The sequence below is a fragment of the Pygocentrus nattereri genome, chromosome 2 (assembly GCF_015220715.1).
Source record: "Pygocentrus nattereri isolate fPygNat1 chromosome 2, fPygNat1.pri, whole genome shotgun sequence".
NCBI lineage: Eukaryota > Metazoa > Chordata > Actinopteri > Characiformes > Serrasalmidae > Pygocentrus > Pygocentrus nattereri.
The window spans coordinates 37687428-37704554 of record NC_051212.1 but is presented as its reverse complement, the minus strand read 5'-3'; the positions used below and the strand labels follow the sequence as shown (position 1 = coordinate 37704554).

The 17127-nt window shown below is 44.0% G+C and overlaps 1 long non-coding RNA gene across 4 annotated transcripts in view; it reads right to left on the bottom strand.

The window, feature by feature from the left end:
- Window positions 1–15675, bottom strand: part of LOC119262446 — a 124927-nt gene extending 109252 nt beyond the window's left edge. The window contains exon 1 of one of the 4 annotated variants that reach the window (XR_005129637.1): window positions 15298–15675. This is a non-coding gene — a long non-coding RNA (uncharacterized LOC119262446). The remainder of the gene's footprint in view (window positions 1–15297) is intronic. The other 3 variants (XR_005129638.1, XR_005129636.1, XR_005129635.1) reach the window with 3 other exon arrangements.
- Between the last annotated feature and the right edge of the window lie 1452 nt (window positions 15676–17127).

Below are 17127 nucleotides of genomic sequence, written 5' to 3'. Positions count from 1 at the left end.
CTAACGCCGTCAGCTGAGCAGCACCAACTTTGCTAATGCCTGGCTTTCCTAGCAGATCTGCACTGCGATACTCAAATGCAGGCCAGCTTGCAGAGCACAAAAAGGCAGAGAAAACAACACCGTATGGAAGCATATATAATGCTGTATGTTTTTTCTGCAGATTCAAAGGAGAGATTTTTTTTTCCAGGATCTGCACTACATTATTCCACCAGCAAGTTTCTTTCTGTAGAGGGACATCAAGCAATACTGGTGGCTGGCATGATATGTAGTGCTTCAGTTCCGTATGGGTTATCAGGCCAGCTGATCACTGTCAGGATCCTGTTTCATAGTAAAAAAGCACCTCTATGTTTAGTAAAACACCCAAACACAACAGCGCTGTGAAGTGAAAATGAATAGAAGCAGAGCTTGGGTCATGGAGAACAGCTTTCAGTGAAGGCTTACAATACAATCTGCAAAATCACTAACCAAGTTCATATATGCATTGTAATATACTGTACAAGATTCATTCAGTTGATTCTAGACTAAACACTTTTCATTCATATAGGCAAACATTTGCACCAGTGTACAGTCTCGTTTATGTAAACTGGCACACAAAGCCACCATTCATGTCTTTTAAGAGTGCCTTAAAAGACACACAGCCCATTCACAATGTGCTCTGCGATACTGACTATAAGACTGCATTTTCCAAGATGATGTTTAAACATGTATTTTCCCCACTGAGTGGACTCAAAGACAGAGGAGGCCAGGCTGGCGCCTGAGGCTAGGGGAGGAGGGTGCACTCTGACAGAATGCTGCTGACATATCCCTGCAGCTGAGCTATAGGCTGCCGTGGCAGAGCACTGGCCTTTCACTTGTGAAAGCTGATCTGCTACTCAGCCACTCATGCACCTCTGCACCTTTCTTGAGGCAACTGAGAGAGCTGTAGCTAAAACAGTTGCTGGGTTGTGCGCAAGATTTTAAACATAGCTTCTGTATGTGATGGCACAGGTTAAATTGCATGAATAGACCATGTGTCTGAGCATAAGAAAAGAAAGGAATGATGGCACCTGAAAATTCATGCTCATTTTTATTGCTAGTTGGAGACTTAAAGATTCACACAGTTACTGCTTTAAATAAATATCCTTTAAATGTATTCATAAAATATCCAAATTTTTATCAAAATGTTAACTTCCTAGGAATTACTAGGAAGTTAACTAGGGATAATTACTAGGTTCATGTTCAAATCTGCCGGTGAAGAGACATTTATGAAATGTAGGAATCGGAACTAGATCTACAAGGATAAGGGCACCATAAAATGTTATACCTATTAATAGAAAGTTACTGCTGTAAAATAATATAAAATGCAAATATTTCAGTGCAGTAGCCTAGAGACCTCAACCTTCTGCTTTTCTGGAGTACAATAAAATGTGAAATATCAGTCAAATCTAAACAATTTTAAGCAAAAATATGATATGAGATGAAACAGTTTCCCAGACTTCCCTCTACAACCCACATTCTACATGTATGCACATGTACACACACACCCACTAAAAAATAATTGTGGACTTGTAATTGCTGATTTGTCATTCTGTCATTTCTTGCAGACTGTGGTTAGCTGGGCTCAATCCTAGCCGTCTTTGAAATCCAGATATGCTGTTTTATCCCTCTAGGCTAGTGCTTCCCAACCCTGGTTCTGAAGTATCCTTGTCCTGCATGTTTTAATGTTTTAAAGGGCTTGTTAGCTGATCAGTTAGCTCAGGTGTTAAAAGAAACACCAAAAAAACAAAATGCTGCTTTAGGCATATAAGTCCCATTGAGTACAGCCAATATGACCACTTATTTACCACATTTGCTGCATTTAATTCACTAGAAGAAACTTGCTAACTTGTAATGATGTCCTCCTGTCTACAAAAGCAGAAGTGATGGACTCTCATTGGTAGAACTGATATAACGCAATCGATGCCAGGATAAAGCAATGTTTCTAAAGTAAGACCATGGTGAACAGATCCCTTTCCCACCACAGCTGTTCCAGATAGCTTCAAAGGGTTATCATGGCGCAAACTCTTACTGTCTCCTAGGAAGTTCCTAGAACATGCACTCTCTGCAGCAAGGGCATAGTACGCAGACAACAAAACAAAACAAAACAAAAAACCATGTAAGTAGCATAGTAAGCAATACATGTAATACAGCATTTAGCATATATTGCAGAGCAAGCATAAATGCAACCAGAGAGAAATTCAAATGACCTCCCCCTCCTCCAAATTCACACTGTCCAAAGTTGAAAGGTCAACAGAAGCTGCCAACAGACGTCATGCTACAGCTGTGCGTAATAAATTAGTGTGTGAATGTGGATTTGGATAGAAAGACACAGCGACAGGTGTGTGGTCACCCTGTGCAGAGTGGGGGAGTGCAGAAGTCATTTGCTGTAGTATTGCTCACATGCTGAGCTGGAAATATCAAAACGACCATTAAGTGATCCAGCTACTTTCCTGTTGGCAGGATTAGAAGACACGCCCTCCATCCTCCTCACCCCCACTTCCACCATGCATTCCCACTCTGACCTACACAAGAGAAGTGTACTGTACTCTTTCTGCACTTGAACCAGAGTAAAAAATACACTGGAGATCACCAGCTGTATGTGATGTTCTCCTGCTCATGAGATCTTAGACCTAGGTGGCACTCAGCTGTAAAAATGAAAGGCATCTCTAATGAAACAAACATCAAACATGATCATAATTTCACCAGGGTACAATAACAAACTAATAATGAGCCCTATATTTTTGTTTTCCCAAGTCATTATTGAATTATTGACTGCAATTACTATTATTGTTATGCAGTTCTACCTACATGTATCTGAAATACTGAAATCATTTTTGTTCTTAATATTGATATGGAATCAGGTCTTTAGTTTTAAGGTGTAAAGCATACTCTCAAGACAGTCGTATTTCAACTGTGTAAGCAACATACATTATGATCTACTTCTTAAACACAGGATCTTTCACTTATTAGACTTATTATTTATATTATAAATATTAACAGACAGAACTGTTTTAACTTGAACAAACATGTGTTTCTGGTACTTACATGCATGTGTATACAAAAGGTATTACACAATAACAGTAACCTAACCAATAAATATCACAGAATTCCACTGAACATATCTTGGACTCTTCCGGGATCAGGGCCTTGCTGTGGCGGAAGGGTTTGTGCGGTCTATGGATCTTCAGAGCTAAGCTGTCAAGAGCAATATGCTCCTGGTAGGATCTCTCAGGGTGAACAGGTCTGGAGTGAAAACCCAGACTAACACCAACCAAACCAATCCACTGGGTCACTGGGATCTACTCCTGGAGCCAGGCCTGGGGGTAGTGTCCCCCGGCAAGCACCTGGTGGCCGGGCAGCCCATGTAACCTGGCCGGGTTCAGCCCAAAGAGGCAACGTGGGGGGCCCACAACCCACAAGGTCCAGCATGGGGGAGCGGTGCAGTGCTGCACAGGCAATGGGAGATTGTGGGGGGCCCCTTGGCGGCCTAGGCCCTTGCTGCAGAAACTGGCTCTTGGCACGTGGAATATAACCTCACTAGCGGGGAAGGAGCCGGAGCTTGTGCGGGAAGTTGAAAGGTACCAACTTGATATAGTTGGGCTTACCTCCACCCACAGTGTTGGCTCTGGAACCAACTCCTTGATAGGGCTTGGTCCTTCTCCTACTCAGGGGTTGCACAGGGTGAGAGGCGCCGGGCGGGAGTGGGGATACTCACGAGTCCCCGGCTGGCGGCCGTGCAGTTGCAGTTTGTCCCAGTGGACAAGAGAGTCGCCTCAATGCGAATTAAAATTGCAGAGAGGAAAACTCTGTTGTGTGTGCTTATGCACCAATCAACAGGTCAGAGTATTCAGCCTTCTTGGAGCGATCTAAACCTGAATGGTGAATTGTTATTGGACTTCTGTGCCAGGCATGGATTGTCCATAACAAACACCAAGTTCGAACACAAGGATGATCCTAAGTGTACATGGTACCAGAGCTCCTTGGGTCAGAGGTCAATGATCGACTTTGTTGTTTCATCTGACTTGGGACCGTATGTTCTGGACACTCGGGTAAAGAGAGGTGCTGAGCTGTCAATTGATCACCATCTGGTGGTGAGTTGGATCAGATGGCAAGGAAACTGATGGTCAGTCCCGTTGGGCCCAACCGAATAGTGAGGGTGTGCTGGGAACAACCGGAGGCCCCTGTTCAGAATGACTTCAACTGCCACGTCCAGGAAGGCTTCTCTCATGTCCCAAGGGAGGTAGGGGACATGGAGTCTGAATGGACCCTGTTCAAAACCTCTATTGTGGAAGCTGCCAGGCACAGCTGTGGCCAAAAGCTTGTGAGTGCCTGTCGGGGGGGTAACCCAAGAACCCCCTGGTGGATACCAGAGGCCTTTAGGGACTGGATGGCCCAAACGACTCCCGACGCAGCAGAGAGGTACAGACAGGTGAAAAAGGTGACAGCTGGGAGGAGTTTGGTGACGGCATGGAAAAAGACTTTTGGTCGGCTTCAAGGAGGTTGTGGATAACTGTCCGGCAACTCGGGAGTGGTCGGGGTGGCTGCGCCCAAGCTGTATTCGGCAAGGGTGGAGAAACTCTGACTTCAAACAAGGATACTGTCAGTCGGTGGAAGGAGCACTTTGAAGAACTCCTTAATCCGGGAGACATGCCTCCCTCACAGGAGTCAGGGCCAGAGGTCAAGCTCCATTTCCCTGATGGAGGTCACTGAGGTAGATGGCAAGCTCTTCAGTGGCAAGGCACCGGGGGTGGATGAGATTTGTCCAGAGATGCTTAAGGCTCTGGATATTGTGGGGCTGTCGTGGCTGACGCACCTCTGCAATATTGCTTGGACCTCAGGAACAGTACCCTTGGACTGGCAGACTGGGGTGGTGGTCCCCATTTTTAAAAAAGGGGACCAGAGGGTGTGTGCCAACTATTGGGGTATCACACTGCTCAGCCTCCCTAGGAAAGTCTATGCCAAGGTGCTGAAAAGGAGACTCAACAATAGTTGAACCTCAGATTGAGGAGGAACAATTCGGATTCCATCCCGGCTGTGGAACAATGGACCAGCTTTTCACCCTCTCGCGGATTGTTGAGGGGGCATGGGAGTTTGCCAACCCAGTCTACATGCGTTTTGTGGATTTGGAGAAGGCTTACAACCGGGTTTCTTGAAATATCTTGTGGGAGGTCCTGCGGGAGTATGGGGTACCATGGCTACTACTGCAGGCCATTCAATCTCTGTACTCCCACAGTGAGAGCTGTGTTCGTATACTCAGCATTAAGTCAGACAGGGTTGTGCCCTGTCTCCACTCCTCTTCGCGATATTCATGGACAGGGTGTCAAGGCGTAGCCAAGGTCAGGAGGGCATTATGTGAGAAGGCTGGAGAGTGGCATCTCTGCTGTTTGCAGACAATGTCATTCTTTTGGCTGAATCATATGGTTGCCTCCAGTGCTTACTGGAGCAGTTTGCAGCTGAGTGTGAAGCGGTTGGTATGCAGATCAGCACCTCCAAATCTGAGGCCATGGTCTTAGCCCAGAAAAGGATGGCATACCCACTCCAGGTAAGGGGTAAGGACTTGCCCCAGGTGGAGGTGTTTAAGTATCTCGGGGTCTTGTTCATGAGTGATGAGAAGAGGGATCATGAGGCTGGGACAGGAGGCAGCAGTAATGCGGTCACTGTACCGGACTGTAGGGGTGAAGAGGGAGCTAAGCGGTAAGGCAAAGCTCTCTCGGTCTACATCCCGACCTTCACCTATGGTCATGAGCTGTGGGTAATGACAGAAAAAATTTGATTGTGAATACAAGCGGCGGAAATGAGCTTTCTTCACAGGGTGGCGGGCTACACCCTATTTGATAGGGTGAGGAGCTCGGCCATCTGAGAGGAGCTTGGAGTAGAGTCTAAGAGGACCCAGATGAGGTGGTTCTGGCATCTGATTCAGATGCCCCCTGGACACCTCACGGTGGGGGTGTACCAGGCACGGTACACCTTATCCTACCGGGATAAGGCCTGGGGTCACCCTAGGACCCACTGGAGGGATTACATCTCCAAGTTGGCCTAGGAGCAGCTTGGGGTCCCTGGGAATGAGCTGGAGGAAGTTGCAGGGGACAGGGTCATCTGGGATTCTCTGCTCTCCCAAATGCTACTGCAACCCTATCTGGATTAAGCGGTCAACAACGATGACGATATCTTGGATGCTAAAAAACTGACAAAATAGACAGGAATGCCGATTTACAGCAATAAACTGATTAATAGCTACACTGGTATTCATAGATTCATGAATGCACAAAGTGGTACATACAGCATTAAGTCAGATTAATTCAACAATTGTGTTTCATGGAATAGAGAATCCAACCGAGGAGGAAGGTTTAAAACGTCTCATTTGACAACACATTTAGGTGACCATGCAGGGTGGGCAATATGATGAAAGGGTAATGATACTACACACATCAGCTAAATCTCTTAAATTAAACACACAATTGGTCATTGTTGTTAAAGCACTGGCAATATACACAATTATTGTCAAGTATTCTTATCATGATAAACTGCATCAAGATATATCACATTGTCCACTCTTATGTCAATGGTTGAACAGCACACTGGGCAACACAGTCCTCAAAAGAATAAAGGTTCAATTCCCCATTCATGCAGGGAGGCTACAGGTATTCCAGATTAAGAGTCTTACATCATTATCGGTCATGTACCAAAAAAAAAAATGTACTTATATGTTAAAAAATGGCAGCTTCATAAGATTTTTTTAAAAACTGGGCTGCTTCTAAATGGCTGAATACAACTTTCTTTCCAGTCTGCTTTCCATGATTCTTTCTCGTTTGGTAGCCATGTGGATTCACATGCTAGTCAGCTCTGCTAATGTATTTAGTGAGTGCATGGGCTACAATCTAGGCAAAATCAAAGAAAGCCATTCAACTCAACTTTTCAAACGCAGCCATGGAGTCGGATGGACTAGAAAGGCAGGTTCCATTCATACCTCTTCATCTATATTATTATTATTCTATATTACAATGGCTCACACAGACCAATATTTGGAAAATTTGAAGAATTTTAAAAGGTGGAGCTGCCAGTTGGTCTAATTTACCATTCACCATGAGCTTTCCACCAAAAAATCAACACACTACTATTATAGAACTACTATCGTTGCAGTCTTGGGGGAGAAAAAGCTAGCCAGTTGTACTGTTACTCAGCAGTGTGTCTACTGCTGAGTCTTTAGAACTAAATGCAGGGTAGTGGTGCTTTAGCAGCCAAGCCAGGGCATTGTTCATGCTGAAGGCAGGACTCCAGGCTGTTTATGGTAAAAGTGTGTTAAACCACTGGCTCTGGGTCAAGGTCTTTTGGGTTGGGTTTTGGCACAGCGTGAAATGCCTAGTCTTTACGCATTTTATTTGTTTGGTGGGCTTTATTTACTGTAGACAGATGATTTGTTCAAAACTTTCAAGGTTTCTGCTACCTTCCCTACTTTTTTTTTTTCCTCTCCCTCTCTCTCCCTCTCTCTCCCTCTCTCTCCCTCTCTCTCCCTCTCTCTCCCTCTCTCTCCCTCTCTCTCCTTGGCATTCCCGGCATGTTCCAGGGAGCTTGCCAGGAACGGAAATTAAAGGATTTAACCCTTTAAGACCAAAACGTGGCTCCTTTCTGTCGTTCAACCTACCATTCTCATTTACTAAATGTTATTTCTTGATAGTGACTTTTTCTCCCCCTCATTTTACATAAAAAAATATCATGAGTGAACAAATCTAAAAAAAAAAAAAACAAAAACAAAACATACATCTTACTGATCAAGAAAACATATGAATAGAAATATACTTCACATGAGTGCCTTTTATTGTTAAGCTTAATTAAATGAATCAATAATAAGCACATACTGATCATTATTGCATTCTGAATTTGCTTGCGCAGTTGCCTGGAAACTATCGGAGAGCATCCAACAATAAAAACAGTCTTTTTCCTGTATATAGTTAAAACACAGTTTAACATGGAAAGCACACACTGGTGCATTTTACAATGCTAAACATGGTTACTAATGCTTCACAACTACTACAGGGGGGCAAATTTTAATAGGTTGAAAGTAGTACGAACAGAGTCAGACATTCATACTGCACTGACCAAAAACAGCATATGAACTCAATGCCCTGACTACTGCAAAAACGGCCATAGCACATGGAGTGATCTAGAAGGAGAGCGAGCAAGGGAGGGAGAAGTATTTTAAGACATCTGGCAGCGTCCATGTACACATTACAGACTACAGATCCAGAATAGCCAGTGCAGCTCTTGGGACCTTGTCCTAGTTTGGACTCTGGCTGAATGCTACACACTAATGAGAGTGACAAATGCCCCCTTTAAGTGCTCTCCTCTAGTAACCTGACTGTCATGACAGGCCACATGAGTAGCAAGGACCCAGTTGTACTGCTGCGATCATAAATTCCACATCTGAAAATACACACTGTGACTCAGCAGAGGCAGAGAGGGTGAGAAGGAGAGAATGTGGGCAATGCAGGCAGACAGCAGGGAGGGAAGGATGGAGGGAGAGATAAGTAAATCACTGTGTCATGCTTGGAAAGAGGAATCGAGGTAGAGAGATGGTGACACTGCATCCATAATAAGGCATAAGGAGAGATAGAGAGGGTACATTTTTACAGCAATATGAGACTGTTACCAATTTCTACTTGTGAGTTGAAAGTAAACACTCTGTTCATGCAAAAATAAATAAATAAAAAGACAGTGTAATGACCAAACAATTTATGGGAAGTTTGGTTTTTCCCTCCTATTTTTCTCTGGCTGAAGGGCGTTTCCTTGCCTTTAACTCTAGGCTATTTTAAAACACAAGCCGTTTTCAGTTACATAATGTGAAATAAATGGTGGAATCCAGAACTCCAGAGATTTAAAACAATTCAGGGTTTTGGTGTTTAAGAAAGGAGGGAGTTTTGTGTTGACTTGCCTTACATGGCTGGGTGTGCGGGGTTCTGCCATCAGCAGTAAAATTAGCAAATAGAAAACATTTGTCATCATGAAAATAGGTTGTACAGGCTGTCGCTGAATTGTTTTAGTTTTAGATGCGTCATAAGCACTGTCATTCTTTAATCACCAACTCTCCACTGGAGGATGAAGCACAGGCAATACATGCCTGCTAAAATATTGTCAAGGATAGTGGAGAGAAAAAAAAAAAAAGAACCATACCAGGAATGAAAGTGCTTTTCTTTCCAGCTGCGCTCAGGTATATGATCAGACTGCCCTCCTCCAAAAACACAGAATGGACAAGCCAACTACTTCCAGGAAAGGAGAAACACAACTTATAAAATGCCCAAAACAAGACATCCTATGGTATTGCTCTGGTACACAATAAAGAAATATCTTAAACAATTACTGAGAACCACTAGCTCCCCTGATGCGTTAATTACCAGCTGACCAGCCAAAAAAAAACATTAACATAAGTGCATTATCATACTGCCCCCCCCCCAAAAAAAAGACTTTAAGCATCACCTAAGTGCATCATCACTACAGCCAAAAATAAAACCTTAAAGTCTCACTCAAGTCCTCCGTTGAGAGAAAGCGGGCTAGTTCAGGACTCTAAAGCAGTGTTGCACCAACTTTAACATGCTTGTCATTATGTTGGCTTCACAGGGCCTGAAGAGGAGTACCGCTTGCCTCAGCTTTTAAACAGACATCGACTTACATAAACATCTCGCTCAGCTCGCACTTAGAGTTGCAAACCGGCCACGGGCCACCACGATACGAACATGAACCCTGACATCCATGTTGCAGGAATTCAGGAAGGTCACAGTGCACATTATGTGGAATTACAGCTGGAATGAGACTGGAACTGTTTCAGAGGAGAGCTCCTTGACTTCCAAGGTGGCTCCCTGTATCCACGTTGGAGAGTTAATCCCAGCAGGGGTGGAGGGAAATTGTCGCTAAATGCACCACTCCCATGCAGGATAAAGCGTGTGTCTTACCAGATCCAGCCTTCCAAATGAAAGGCGTGTGCCATCTGGCTCCAAGAATCCTGTGTAATACGAAGCATCAGGAAAACTCAAAGTGATCTGGCAGTAGCTACTGGAGCCTCTCTATCCCCAGAGGTAAATCAGCTGTTGCAGAAATATGTTTCTCTGGGTACAACACAATGACCATCTGCTGGCACAAAGAGCCTACTTATAAAAATAGATGGCAGCTCCACCCCAGGGCAAATTTGGTGGACCTTTGGCTCATGAAGACTAGAAGAGAATGCAAGTGTTTCCTGTTCTTTATGGAAGGAAAAAAAGAAAAAGAGGGAGGGAACTGTGTGTGTGTGTGTGTGTGTGTGTGTGTGTGTGTGTGTGTGTATAGGTGTGGTGGAGGGTCTTATCTGACCAGGCAATGCATCAGCCATTCAAAAAATCTTGTCATATCCTGTACACAGACATGATGGCATGTTACACAATTCTTTTATAAGTTCTTTCTGAACAAAGATTTTCTGGTACAATTAAATATTTCCATATAAATGTAACACCTACGTGTTCATTTCAACATCAGTTTTATTTTATCAAGTATGTTACATTTAAGAAAAATAAAAAAACCCAAAAAAACAGGATTTTTACATCAACTACACTTAACACTTGTAGTTATCTCTGTCTTCCTATCCATTCACTTCTACCCCACACAGCAGACAGAGGAGCCCACAAAACCGGACGTCCTCACTTTATTAGTTTAGATCCATTAGTGAAGTGATTTGTCATAATTGATCTGGCTCACTCCTTCCCTTTGAAGCATCCGCCCTGCTCTCCAGAGTGCCTAATTGTGAGAGGAGCTCTGTGTTTGAGAAGCTACTACAGAGTCAGCCCAGTTCAAGGTCCTCAGGGCACCAATAATGAGTGCAGACTGTTGGTTCCTCTTGCTACACTTAAAAATGGAATAATGCCATTATGTCTACAGTTTTTGCCTGAAGCAACATTTAGTTGCATCCACATCCACAGAGAACATCAAATAGCATTCATATTTAATTAAGGGTCATACACGTGGATGCACTCTGAAGGCTGCCAAAGTTATGAATAGAATGATTATGGATCTACTACAAATAATGTTAATGTAATTCTTCAGTGTGTTCACAGAATGACATTATTAAGACTATACTAAACAAATGGCACTCACTATTTGACTTGAGGAAATCAATTTTGGGCATTCACAATACATTAATAATTCACTGGCCTTCGATTAGATTTGGTCTCCATAAAATACAAGCGGTATCTGGCACTTCCTGCTCAGCAGCTGGGGGTGGGGGCTGTTTTTATAACAGTCCCTTTAATTTCTCTCACCTGTTGCTTTGTATTGCGCTGCAATTTCTGGTTTAAAAAAAAACAGGTTTATTGCTTTAACACTCAAGGCCAGAAAAGCCTTAGAATATACAAGTCCACCAAACTGGTTGAAGATCCATTTGAGTCAAAATGTTATTTTAAAGTAAACTACTGTGAGAAAAGTTAAAACAGTCTGCAGGCATGCTCAGTTATCTTTGTTTTCATACTACTGAGAAACTAGGCAACATTTTACTTCTTAAACCATAGAATGCTTTCTCAAGTTCACAACAACATGTAGCCCAGTGCTTAAGTGACCAATGACACCCCACTTAACATGCTCAGATGATCAGCAGAAACAGGAACCTGTGGACCCCTCATATCTCAAGCAGTTGTATTGCTTGGTCCTCAGCTCAGTTTATCTGCCACCTCTTGAGCTCCTGACCTTCGCCTGGCTGGTCATAACACCCTTCAGTGCTCCACCACAGGGAGAGGATCTGTGCTGGCATCTGCTCTGTAACTTTGCAATGCAAGAGTGAAAGGGAAATCAATACTAGTGGGTAGCAGGACACATCTCCACCCTCCTACAGCCCCATCTGTTCCAGGAAGCCCCCTGCCAGTCAGCTAAACTAACACCTCTCTATTCAGCACTCAGACAAGAGGACACTTTGGCAAATCAGCTGAAAGCATGCTCACTTTGCCTTAACATACCTCCAGGAGTGTCTGACGTGTGAACTCTCGCTTCCTCGGTGGTTTGTTAGCTGGTCAACCACAGTGATCCCTGATGTAAACAATAGGGCTTAGAGTAATGACTGAGGTATCTACGCCACCACAAGCCATAGGCCATTTCAGAGGCTGTTGAACTTGGATGAATGAGGAAATGCGCATTTTGCAAGTGATATTTTATTACAAGATGCATTAAAGTGTAAAAATATCTGGCTAATGAGTAGACAAAGATGCAGAAAATAAATAGGCTCCAGTAATTTCTTACGCCCATTTCTACAGATATAATGTGATCACATGAAGCTGTGTTTGTGTGGACATGGAGAGCCTCTGCTGTATTGCATTTCACATTTGCAATGTGACTTGCTGATTCTTTGTTCGCTCACTTCCTAGTATGTCTCCAAGTTGAATAATTCATCGACTTTGGCTGTGTTGTGTCTATATGTCACTGTGTGTCGGGTCGAACATGACATTCCACTCTCCAGCACTCACAGACACAGGTACATGCTTCCAAGCGCTAAAAGGAAGACATCACAAGGGGCCCTAATGCGGTGTTTAAGCAAGAGGGACAGGTAGAAGAACTAGAAGCATAACTTTATAGCTGATGGGGTGCGGGTGGGGGGTGGTGGTGGTGGTGGGTGGTTGGCCTCAGAGAAACAGAAAGATGCCCAGCAGAGATCAAGCACTTTAAATGACAGGAACCAATGGAGATAGTATCGTTTTCTCCAGATGGCAGCCCATCTCCTCTCCTTTACGCAGAAGGACCTTTGGAGCAATTCAAGCCTCCCTGGGGAGCCGCAGGGCTTCGGCTAAAAGAGCTGCAGTCGGTCAGCCTTTGGTTACTCATCAAGAGTACATGAAAGGACAAGGCAAGACTTTTCTACTCTATTCAAGGCTGCCGTTACAAGCAACCATGATGAGTTATCGCTGTCTCAATCAACAACAATTCAGATTGGATGATTCATAAAGACGGGAAAAAAATTGAGCCATTTGAGCTTTTACTCTCTCCAGTGATTAAAGATGAAACATTACCTTTGAGACTAAACTCATTCTCTTGCTTTTCAAGCAACGGCAGCTGTTAGTAAACCCTGGCTGTAATGACTTTAGAAGTGGGTGACTCAGACCTCTGACAACAACGGCAAGCGTATATTTGACCTCATTTAGGATTAAATAACAATGGTGCTGAAATTGATTCACAGTTACATCACAAAGCTCTACAGTATCTGAGGGAGACAACTTGTTTTTGAAATTGTTTCTTACTTCATTGTTATTGTTTATTAGAAGCTTATTGTTACCTTTATGTGTCAGCTAAGCACACACAGAAAAATTCACAACTCTTGAAGAATAAAAACATTAATTAGGCTCAACTTAATTCTGGAAGTACCCAAAAGAACATGAACATAAAGCAATGCACCATTTTTTTCTCTTGGGGTCATTTTCAGCAGAGGCTGACTCTACACAGCGTCTCTGCTTACTACAGCTGTCCGTAAGAGAGGGGGAGACAGAGAGCGAGAGATACCTGCAACTTTCAGTGTTTGGGAGGCTGCCAGTGGACCTATCGACCTCCGGGAAAGGAACAGGATGAGCCTCAGTGACATGAGCATAATGTCAGAGTGTCAAAAAACATGAGGAGCTCAGTGCCAGGCCTCGTTCTGCCACCACCAAGAGCAACTCCAGGTCATTCTCACTGAAGGGCACTTGCACGGTTAAATATAGATGTTTCTGGGCTAGGTTGCCAAGGAGCATCCTTTCTTTGGTCAGCACACAAAGACATAACAATAGTCATGCAAGTCTGACCTTCAACTTACCCAGGAGGTTCACCTGTAAGCTCAAAAGACCCACATCTGACATTGCATGTACCATAAAAAAAAACCCTACAGAATTACTAAATGAGACTCAGGAGCTGGCAGAGCAGTTGGAAATGAGCTCCTGAACCAAACAATCAATATATCTAATTTATGGACACAGCTCATGTTGGAACTGAAACTCTCTATACTGCTTGGACCATTAAGTTCGACACATTGCCAACCTACATGCTCAGTTCGGTGTTCACGCATCTCTAACCAAAACCAATTCAGCCATGCTACTGTAGCAATCACTTCTGTCTGCAACACCAGCTGCCAAAGGCTCCCCGAGGTGCATCCCAGCCAGTGAATGATGATGTCTGCGCTCGCTACACTACAAGACAAACGATCCCGGTCCCTTCAGACACATATTATCCTCCCCTCGACTCCCGGTCACCAACAATGACCTCTGCTTCCGCATGACACCCACTGCAGACCTTGACCTCAACTGGACGCAGAGGCCTTAATTGAAAAGAGGGCTTTGTGTGACTTCTGTGAACATTTCACGCTGGCTAAAATAAATCATAGTGACAGTGCAACCAGCCAGATTGGAACACTTTGCTCCTTGGAAGCACTGAGTGGGCACTCAGGGGAGCGGTTATTGGCATGGAACAGCTTTGCAGAAGAGAGTTCATTTTGGGGCCACCTAAAGGTCAAGCTCAGCTTCTCCTTCATTTTTAAGAGCTGTAAAGCAACCCCTGTATTAATGGGAAGGCTTGATGATGAAGACTTCCCAAATATTCAGAGCTCTGCTTGGGTGACAGCCAACAATCCAGGCCTGGAGCGCCAGTGACATCACTCGTTGCCAGAAGGAAGCAGGACGCTGTCGTGACTGCTGCCGCAGCCCTCCGCCTTGTAAACCCCCTATGAATCTCAGAGCAGTAGATATATCTCATGATGGCCTAACTTCTTAGAAAACACAGTAGATGGACACTGGGGGGCTGAAGGTGATCGCCACAAACCAGCTACTCGGGTTTACTGACTCAAGCCTATAAACAGCTTTCCCTGTCCAACATCATGAGGAAGGGTGTCTACAGCTCAGTTTCTCCTATTTCGGATTTGTGAGCCGTCTCTACCTGCGTGTCTCAGAACATACATGTGCTTATGTATGAAAAGAACACCGTTTTGTCAGTGTAATAGTTTTACACTTTCTCCATCAACACAAACTGAAATAAATAAACATTTGGACATTCACTTGACTCGCAGGCAGGCGACTAAACAGTATGTAACAACCATGTGGTGAAATAAAGGCGAACTGGTAAGTGATACAGAAGAGATAGAGCAAAGTAACCACCCACTGCTGAGAAGGAAGGCTACATGCTAACTTTGTCAACCATTTTACATTTTAACATGTCATAAAGAGCTTTTTACTGATAAATGTCGTGCGTGTCGTGTCACACAACCGTTTACAGACGTTCTGGTCTAACTGTTAAAAATACAACTACATTCACACACACCTGTGGCAGGGCAGGAGGAGCTCGGAGGAGGAGATAAACATGCTCAGCTAAATGTCTGGACGTGGTTTCCTCCTCGTATTAGTCGCTCTGACGACAAATAAAACCTCCCGTTTCGTCCAGCTGTTTCCAAAAACGTCCACTTGTCCATTTTCTGGCAGCTAAAATGTCATTTCTTCATCCAAGAGGATTCAGCGTTAGCCGCTCTGCTAAATCTCGTCCTCGCGCTGCTCCATGTGCTCCAGCGCCGCACGCGCATCGCGTCCTCGCTCTGACGTCACAAGACGGCGGCTCTGCACCTTCAGCAGCGGGAGGAGAGCGAAGGAGGCTCTTCGCCTGGTTCAGGCTGATTTATGTCGCTTTATGCTCGCTAAGAGCGCTAAACGGGGTCTGTAAACGCTTAATTCGCCCCAGTAAACCCGCTGTTCTGCTTTTTGAATGATACAGTGGTGCCCAGCATCCTGCACAGCTCTGTTTATGATTTATGGATCAGCTCTTTACGGGGGTGTATCATGACGCTCAGCGGCGTCATAAACCTCAATGTTTGACTCTCGGATTTTATTCAGTTGTATCGTTATTGGTACTTGTTTATGACTGGTACTTGGTACAGACTCCAGTAACGTTTGGCAAATTGTAGGCACTTGAATTTGTTGTTTGTTGGTCCTTGACAGCAGAGGCTTTCTTCTGGCAACCCCCAGATTATATATATATATATATATAGTTTTGTTTTGTTTTTCATTATGCCCTCATTATGCCTTAAATAAAGGTTAAATTGTTAGATTTTTGTTAATATTCTGAATGACAGATCAAAAGAATAAGTAATGCTTATTTTGTTCTTTGCTCATGATTTCCAGGGCTGTCAATATTTGTGGGCTATCTTTCTCTTTGCATATATACATATATATGAGAGAGAGAGAGAGAGAGAGAGAGAGACACACTCACCAGCCAATTTGTTAGGTACACTTTGCTAGTGAAAGGTTGGACCACCTTTTGCTGTCAGAACTGCCTTAATTCTTTGTGGCATACTTTTAACAAGGTGTTGGAAACCCTCCTCAGAGATTTTGGCCCATACTGACATGACAGCATCACGCAGTTGCTGCAGATTTGTCGGCTGCACATCTATGATGTGAATCTCCCGTGCCAAGAAAATATCCCCCACACCATTACACCACCAGCAGCAGCCTGAACCGTTGATACAACGCAGGATGGATCCATGCTTTCATGTTGTTCCAAATTCTGACCCTATCATCTGAATATCGCAGCTGAAATCGAGACTCGTCATACCAGGCAACATTTTTCCAATCTTCTATTGTCCAATTGCAGCAAATTGTTTTCTTAGTTTCCTGTTCTTAGCTGACAGGTGTGGCACCCGGTGTGGTCTTCTGCTGCTGTAGCCCATCTTCTTCAAGGTTCGACGTGTTGTGCGTTCAGAGATGGTATTCTGCATTCCTTGGTTGTAACAAGTGGTTATTTGAGTTACTGTTGCCTTTCTATCATCTCAAACCAGTCTGCCCATTCTCCTCTCACCTCTCACATCAACAAGGCATTTTCGTCCACGCAACTGCTTCTAATAAAGCCGTCATAACAACAAATCACCAGTCGTAAACCTTTCGGATATACAGTTAGACAAATGGCCGGGAAAGCATTGATTAGAGTAGTGCTGAAAGGATCAGAGCCATTAAAGGGTTCACTTCAGGACACCAGAACTGACAATGCTGGAGTAAATCTTGTATGTAATACACACATTGATTTTTGGACAAGAGCAGACAGTTAAAGGTACATGCTGTGAGTGTCCACATTCAATAAATGCAGAACAGCACACTCTTTTAACAG